The 7,730-nt window shown below is 35.3% G+C and overlaps 1 pseudogene across 1 annotated transcript; it reads left to right on the top strand.

Moving 5' to 3' along the window:
- Nucleotides 1-479: 479 nt before the first annotated feature.
- On the top strand, nucleotides 480-4,892 carry LOC143561348 (protein SPA1-RELATED 3-like; annotated as a pseudogene). The gene is made up of 7 exons (XR_013140289.1): nucleotides 480-1,554; nucleotides 2,102-2,259; nucleotides 2,479-3,295; nucleotides 3,823-3,969; nucleotides 4,094-4,405; nucleotides 4,495-4,554; nucleotides 4,640-4,892. The product of XR_013140289.1 is annotated as a protein SPA1-RELATED 3-like (transcript).
- Nucleotides 4,893-7,730: the final 2,838 nt, after the last annotated feature.

Below are 7,730 nucleotides of genomic sequence, written 5' to 3'. Positions count from 1 at the left end.
CATTGGTTCTGTAAAAAAATAATAATTTGTTGTCATCTTGACATTTTTTTAATTCTTTCTCAAGAAAAAACAATACCCTTTTTAAGAGGCTAGAGATTTTCCATAGGAGATTCTATTTGTTTTTTCCTTTTTATGGTAATTTAATAAATTAATTAAAAAAAACCTTTTTATGGTATCAAAAGCCCAAGAAAAAAAAGGGTTTGTGCTTTGTGGTTCTTGTTTGCACAAGCTCAAGAAACCCAAGCTTCTTTCATGGTGATTATTACTGGTACTACCATTACTATATTTCTGTAATTAGTTTATTAATTTTATATAAATTGGATTCATATCATGCTGTTCTGTATGATATTAAAAGTTGCTATAATTGAGTAAAGTTCAAAACTTTTTCATGTTTCTGCAATTAGTTTATAGATTTTTTAGGAATCATGATCATATTATGTTGTTCTGTTTGATATTAAAGATTTTCTAGATACAAATTTTCAGAGAAAAATGATGTTAAAGTTGAGTAAAGTTTAAAACTTTTTTCATGATAGATGTTTGGAAGGTTTTATTTGAAGCAATATGTGGATGAAAATGGTCATGTTGTTCTGTTTGGTATTAAAGATTTTCTATATATTCAAATGTTTTCAGAGAAAAATGATGTTAAAATTGAGTAAAGTTTAAAACTTTTTTCATGATGGATGTTTGGAAGGTTTTATTTGAAGCAATTTGTGGATGAATATGGTCATGTTGTTCTGTTTGATATTGAAGATATTCTATATATAAATGTTTTCAGGGCAAAAAGATGCTAAAAATGAGTAAAGTTCAGAACTTTTTTCATGATGGATGTTTGGAAGGTTTTATATGAAGCAATTTGTGGATGAAAATGGAGAATTCATCTGAATTTGGTCATCAGATATCTGGTAATTCTAAGGGTTAAATTCTTCAGAAGCTTCAAACAGAAACCCTAGATCAGATCATGATTCTGGGATTATAGCAGACAGAGCAGGACAAGATAAGACCGTGTTGACTCAGTTGAACCGAGTCAGGACTCACTTCGGTTACTTTCGTGAAGACGGCGGTGCAGTTATTAGGACAGTGGAACAAAAAGATATTAGTTTGAGGCAATGGGCAGATGACAGAAAACGAGTCGTTAATTCCTTAGAATGCTTGCATATATATATGCAAATAGTGGAAATTGTAAAGTTGGCACATTCACAAGGGATTGTTGTTCACAATATCCGGCCCTCTTGCTTTGTAATGTCATCTTTAAACCGTGTGTCGTTTATAGAATCTGCATCTTGCTCAGATTCAGATTCTGATTCTGAACCTAATGAGAAAACTGGTTTTAAGGGCCAGAATCTTGGTCACACGGTATCAGAGAACACATGGATGCAATCTACTTTGGAGAATTTAGAGGCGAGTTGCAGTGAACACACAGAAAAGAAACAATGGTTCCCAATGAAACATGTATTAGAAATGGAAACCGAGTGGTACACGAGCCCTGAGGAGGCTGCAGGCTTGCAAGGTTCTTTTGCTTCTGATGTTTATCGACTCGGGGTCCTTCTCTTTGAGGTATTATAGGATCATGTATTCAATTTCTTGTAATTTATATCATCAATACCAATTTTGTCAAAAAAAAAAAAAAAAGCACGCCGGATGACAAAAGTTTCTTCAAAAATCTTGAAAAGATATACATCTGGTGAGGTGCCAGACATGTTTTTTTGTTGGAATCTGTGGTTTTGATTTCGTAACAAGTTTCTAACTTTCATTAATATCTGTTAAAATTCATGTAAAACGCCGATCATACCGTTGTGTAACAAATTTAATAAAAGAATTGTCAAAACTCTAAAGTAGATGGGCTATTTATGTAGTTTACAGTTTACTTAATACAAATAAATGAAATAAAAACTTCTAATCCCTATCTTTTTATAGAAGGGTATTCTGGTCCTTTTACCTAAATGGCTAAATTCAACTGAAAATTTAACGAAGGTTAGCCTTAGACCCCAAACTTGTTACCCAAAGGCGTGACTTTGATAGTTTGATCCAACCATAGGGACCCATGTTTGTAACACTGTAACCTGACTGAAAGTATTATTATTAATATTATTTGTGTCAACAGTTGTATTGCATGTGTAACACAGCAGAAGAAAAGAATGCAACAATGTCTAGCTTGAGACAACGTGTTTTTCCTCCTCCGTTACTATTAAAATGGCCAAAAGTTGCATTATTTTGTTTGTGGCTATTGCATCCCGAGCCTGCCAGTAGACCGAAAATAGAGTGAGTTCTCTTTATTCAACTTAGGTGATCGTTAATATTCATTATGCATATGGAGACTATTGAACTAGTGCATAAGTTTTATGTGAGACTTAGTTATAATAAGATCCATAAAAATTCAAAAACTTTTTGTTTTTTTAAGCAGCCTCCATTAGCATTATCCCTAGTTAACAAAAACCATGTCTTTTATGCTAAAAAGATAAATTTATGTGTCATTATCAGTGAAGTGTGGCAAAGTGAGTTTCTTACTGAACCTAAAGACAAATTAGATGAACGAGTGGCTGCGATCGACCTTAAAGAAAAGTCCGACAATCAAGATTTGTTGCTGGAATTTCTTTTGATAATGCAACAACGAAAACAAGAAGCTGCAGATAATTTGCGCAGTATTGTTTCAGCTGTGAATTCAGATTTGGAAGAAGTTATGAAATTGCAATCATTAAACAACCGAAAACAAGAATCAAATATGAATCTTGGAGATCAAGATTCCCCTGATGATTCTTCCACACCAGGTCTCAGAAAACGCATCATATTAATCACTAATGTTAATCAAAACGAAGAAAATTCAAGCTCTAAAAGTTCAAGATTAATGAGGAACTTTAGGAAGCTAGAATCTGCTTACCTTTTGACTAGACAAAGAGCGTTTAGACCAGTTAATGGTAAAGAGTCGGTTAATGATATTTCATCAAAAGATCGGTTTGTGAGTAGACAAAGGAGATGGATAAACTCGTTTTTGGATGGTTTATCTAAGTATCTGTCTTTTAGTCAACTGAAAGTCAAGGCAGATTTGAAACAAGCTGATCTGTTGAGTTCTTCGAATCTCGTGTGTTCTCTGAGTTTTGACCGTGATGGAGAGTTTTTTGCAACTGCTGGTGTAAACAAGAAGATTAAAGTTTTTGAATTCGATTCAATCTTGAACGGGAACCATGACATTCATTATCCTGTTGTTGAAATGTCAAGCGGGTCAAAGCTTAGTAGTATATGTTGGAATAGTTATATTAAAGGTCAGATTGCTTCAAGTAATTTTGATGGTGTAGTACAGGTAAATCAACCAACTTCAAATCTTTAAGTTTATGTGTTTAATTATTTAGAGTCAAATACGATTATAGACTTGTAATTACTTTTGTTTGACTCAAATAACCCTTTAGTCTATTAGTTCTAATATGACTTTTTTAGTTCAAGTTTCATTTTTGTATCAATTGAAGTCTAGCCGACTAACCCCATCCAAATTTTCTGTTAAACTTTTTGTTAAAAGACCAAAATACCCTTGGACTAATTGTGTTAGTCTAAATACTAAATCTTTGGGGGCCACTTAAGGTAACAAAATGTTGTGTGCCAAAGATTTTAGTATATTGACTAACATAAACAGTCCAAGGGTATTTTGGTCTTTTAACAAAAAGTTAACAGAAAATTTGGATGGGGTTAGCAGGCTGGACTAAACGATACAAAAATGAAACTATTGGACTAAAAAATTAAATCAGAACTTATGGACTAGAAGGGTTATTTGAGTCAAACCACAGGGACTTTAACCGTGTTTAACTCAATTGTTTTAAATGCATTATTTTTCAGGTATGGGATGTTACACGAAGTGAAGTATACATGGAAATGAGAGAACACGAAAGGCGTGCATGGTCAGTGGATTTCTCATCAGCGGATCCCACATTGCTAGCAAGCGGAAGCGATGATGGTTCAGTTAAACTCTGGAATATCAATCAGGCAATTCTATTAATCGGATTATCAATCAGGCAATTCTATATCGGTTAAATAATAACGCCAAAGTGAAAATACTAATAATATCTAGTTGTATATTACATATTTCTTATTTTGTATTTTTATGCAGGGAGTGAGTGTTGGTACCATTAGGACAAAAGCAAATGTCTGTTCGGTTCAGTTCCCTGTGGATTCGGGTAACTCACTTGCATTCGGTTCAGCAGATCATAGAATATATTATTATGATCTTAGAAATCCGAGCAGGCCTGTGAGCGTATTTGTTGGGCACGAGAAAACAGTTAGTTATGTGAAGTTTGTAGACTCGACGACGCTTGTGTCTTCGTCTACTGATAACACTTTGAAGCTTTGGGATTTGTCTGAGTGCTCGTCCCATGTTGTTGACTGTCCGGTTCAGTCGTTTACAGGTCACACAAATGTTAAGGTAATTGTCTTCTTGAGTTCTTGGTTTTCTTGATTGTTGACTGTTTATTCGTTTTTTGTATTTAAGTCTTGTTTTGTAATTTTCTGCAGAATTTTGTCGGTTTATCTGTATCCGACGGTTACATTGCCACTGGTTCAGAAACGAACGAGGTATTTCAGAAAACACATGATCTTGTACATTCTGTATATTATTTTCGCCATGTCTTTGATCAAGTTATAATGTGATATGATTCAGGTTTTCATCTACCACAAAGCTTTCCCTATGCCTGCTTTGTCATACAAATTCAACAGCGTAGATCCGATTTCAGGTTATGAAATGGATGACACCAGCAATTTGTGTCATCCGTGTGTTGGCGGAACCAATCTTCTGCTTTGGTTGCTGCAAATTCCATGGGAGATATTAAACTTCTGGAGATGGTTTAGGAGGTGATAAACCCTCAACAAACATAAATGATAAACCTTAATAGTCATTGTCTTAAATGCAGAATCTTTTATAGAGACAACTTTTTGTTCATTTTAGATGTTAAACATCATCACAACTTGTACTGCAAATATATTTAGTTGAAAAAGGAACTTGAGATAGATTTGACATCTTGTTATTGTATATTTTGTAAGTTTTTTTTGTTCAAATTTATTTCATTTGCTAACAAATATAACTATTGTACCAATATTTTTGACTTATTAGGTCCCGGTCAACATTAACTCAACAAACAAGCCAGGTCAAAACGAGTTGGGTTTAGAAAATTTTAAATATGGCTCGAAACGTATCCGGGCTAACCCGTTTTGAATTAATTAAGAAAAAGGTAAAATGGAGGACTAGTCAGATTTTGAATAGTTGTTTATTTCACGTGTATTTACAATATTGGGTGCATTGCATTTATTTCATAATCAATATTATGTTGAGATCGCATAGCACGTGTGCATACATCAATCAATCATACCCAGTGGAGTCTCACCAATAGTTAAACTATAAGTAGGGTCTGGGAAGGGTGGGATGTAGGCACACCATACCTCTATCCAATGGGATAGAGATGTGGCTTTCAGAGAGACCCTCAGCTCTTGATTACATATGTATGCGGCAATATAAAAGGAAATCAAAGTTCAACTATAGTATCATTGATAGTAGCACGTAGTAAAAATGATAATACTATATATATATATTGAAAGAAAATATCATAATAGTGTGTGACCAAAAATAAGGTAAATAGAGGCTCTTAAGGTATTCATTTCTCTCTAAAAATCCTTAACTTTAATTCTACTTCTCCAAGAATTCATATCCCTAATCATGTACTCTGAGAGATTTAGGTCTATCAAATCATGCCTAATCCTCTCATCCCACGTCAATTTAGGTCGTCCTCTACCCCTCATCCCCTCTATAGTAATGTTTTCTACGGATCTAACCGGGTTCGTCGTCTGTCTTCTCTTCACATGTCCAAACCATCTCAATCTCCACTCTCTAATCTTGTCTGATATGTTAGCTACCCCTAATCTCTCTCGAAACACAACATTTCTTATTCGGTCTAACCTTGTGTGCCCACACATCCAGCGTAACATTCTCATCTCTGCTACCTCCATCTTCCGCACTTGTGCCTTCTTGATGACCCAACAATCTGTTCCATATAGCATTGCAGGTCTAACTGCTACCCTATAAAATTTTCCCTTTAGTTTAGTTGGGAAACTCTTGTCGCATAAAATACTTGTGGCTGCTTTCCATCTACACCATCCTACCTGAACTCGATGGGTCACATCATTGTCTAATTCCTCATCGCTCTGAACAAATGATCCTAGATACTTAAACTTCATTACCTGCGGGACCGCTTGCCCTTCAATGGTGATCTGGGCGTCCTCATTGTCATTTACTCCACCGAAATCACAGTGGAGGTACTCCGTCTTAGAGCGACTAATCCGTAGACCTTTTGTCTCTAAGGTTGTTCGCCACTCCCCTAACATCCTGTTTAGGTCTTGTTTTCTCTCAGCAAGTAACACAATATCGTCTGCGAACATCATGCACCACGGGAGTGGCCTCTGAATCGACTTTGACAACTCATCCAAGACTACTGCAAAAAGAAACGAACTCAACGCTAACCCCTGGTGAAGTCCTACCTCTACGGGAAAGAAATCAGTATCCCCCACGGGCGCACAGACACTTGTTGTACTCCTGGTATACATATTCATAATTATCTCAATATATTTTCTCAGGACTCCTCTACCCTGTGGAGCACTCCCAGAGCATGTGTCGTGGCACGCTGTCGTATGCCTTTTCTAGGTCAATAAACACCATATGCAGGTCACGCTTCTTCTCCCTATACTTTTCCATCAATCTTCTTAAAAGGTGTATTGCCTCTGTGGTGGAACGTCCCGGCATGAAGCCAAATTGGTTCACCATAACCTGAGTTTCTCGTCTAAGTCTAACCTCAATCAGTCCTTCCCATAGCTTCATAGTGTGCATACGCTTCATTAAAATAGTAATACTAAAAAATGGTTCATTTCACTCGGCTCTTTCTTTGATTTTGTTCCGCTTATGTGAACTTAGACAAAAAGATTGTCAATACCGTATTGGCGTATTTTTAAAAAATAAATTCTAAAACATTAAAATCTATAAGCATTTAAAAATGTACATATGCATAATGCGCATTTAAAAAATAAATTCTAAACATATTAAATATTGAAATCTATAATCATTCTTTTTTAGGTATCAAAATAGTAGAAGGACTGGATTGTAATAGTCGAATAGTATAGGGAGTCATTGGTTAGTTGTTAACCTAGTTGTACTTAAGAAGAAAGAACCTGATCTTATGGATATCGATGAATTGAGATTACTCTTCTTCTCTTAGTTTCTTCTTCTCTTTATCGATCTTTTGCTTGATTACCGAATTGTTCGTAACAATGGTATCAAAGCTTCCTTTCCTCTCGACCGTGGGTTAGAGTTAGGGCAACAACAAATTTCTACATCAATAATCAAAATTAGGGCAAGAAACGGGTTGGCCATCAACTCGGATAATTCAGAGCAGCATTCAACAATCAAGAAATCATCGGAACAACATGGAAATGGCTTTGGAAAAGATTATGTCAATAAGGCAAGAAGGTAAGGTTAGTGAGTATTGTGATGAATTTCAATTTCTGTTTGATCAAGTAAAAAACTCTAAAGAAATTAATGAAGATTATGCAACATATCTCTTCTTTTTTGGCCTTAAACCAGAAATTTGTGATACTCTTATGAGGTATCACAATATGCCCGAAGGTTTAAAGTTAGAGCGTGCGTTTTCTTTGGCTAGGTTACAAGAAATGTTTCTAAATGGGGTTTCAATTCATGGGTCAATTCAAGG

The sequence above is a fragment of the Bidens hawaiensis genome, unplaced genomic scaffold (assembly GCF_021521415.1).
Source record: "Bidens hawaiensis isolate Kalapana, Puna unplaced genomic scaffold, B.hawaiensis_p1.1 tig00020663_1, whole genome shotgun sequence".
Lineage (NCBI taxonomy): Eukaryota > Viridiplantae > Streptophyta > Magnoliopsida > Asterales > Asteraceae > Bidens > Bidens hawaiensis.
The sequence above is the reverse complement of the archived record's forward strand: the minus strand, read 5'-3'. Positions and strand labels throughout refer to the sequence as shown.